Source organism: Buceros rhinoceros, unplaced genomic scaffold (assembly GCF_000710305.1).
Source record: "Buceros rhinoceros silvestris isolate BGI_N320 unplaced genomic scaffold, ASM71030v1 scaffold17477, whole genome shotgun sequence".
In the NCBI taxonomy this organism is placed as follows: Eukaryota; Metazoa; Chordata; class Aves; order Bucerotiformes; family Bucerotidae; genus Buceros; species Buceros rhinoceros.
The window spans coordinates 14,421-14,755 of NW_010421788.1; positions in this window are offsets into that span (position 1 = coordinate 14,421).

Here is a 335-nt window from a genome sequence, read left to right on the forward strand (position 1 = left end):
TATGACTGCCCAGGGAACTAAAGGAATGTTCCTGCCTCAATTTGGGTAAGTTTAGGGTCAGTTTAAAACTCCGGAGGAAGCTCCTCTCTGGGGATTTGGTAGAAAGCTCAGGAGATCATCACAAAAGGGGTGCGTTCTCACTGTTCTTCACAGATATATACCAGGCCATGTTTCTGTCGCTCTCTTGGCATTACAGGCAGGGTTAGGGAAGGTTTTGGTTGTTTTTTGTTGATAAGAAAATGACTTAGAATTGAGAGAGGGCCTGGAGACTGAATGGTTGACAAAGGCAGTATCTGCCCCTAAGTGAGAAATCTATCTTCTGGCTGAAATTTGAG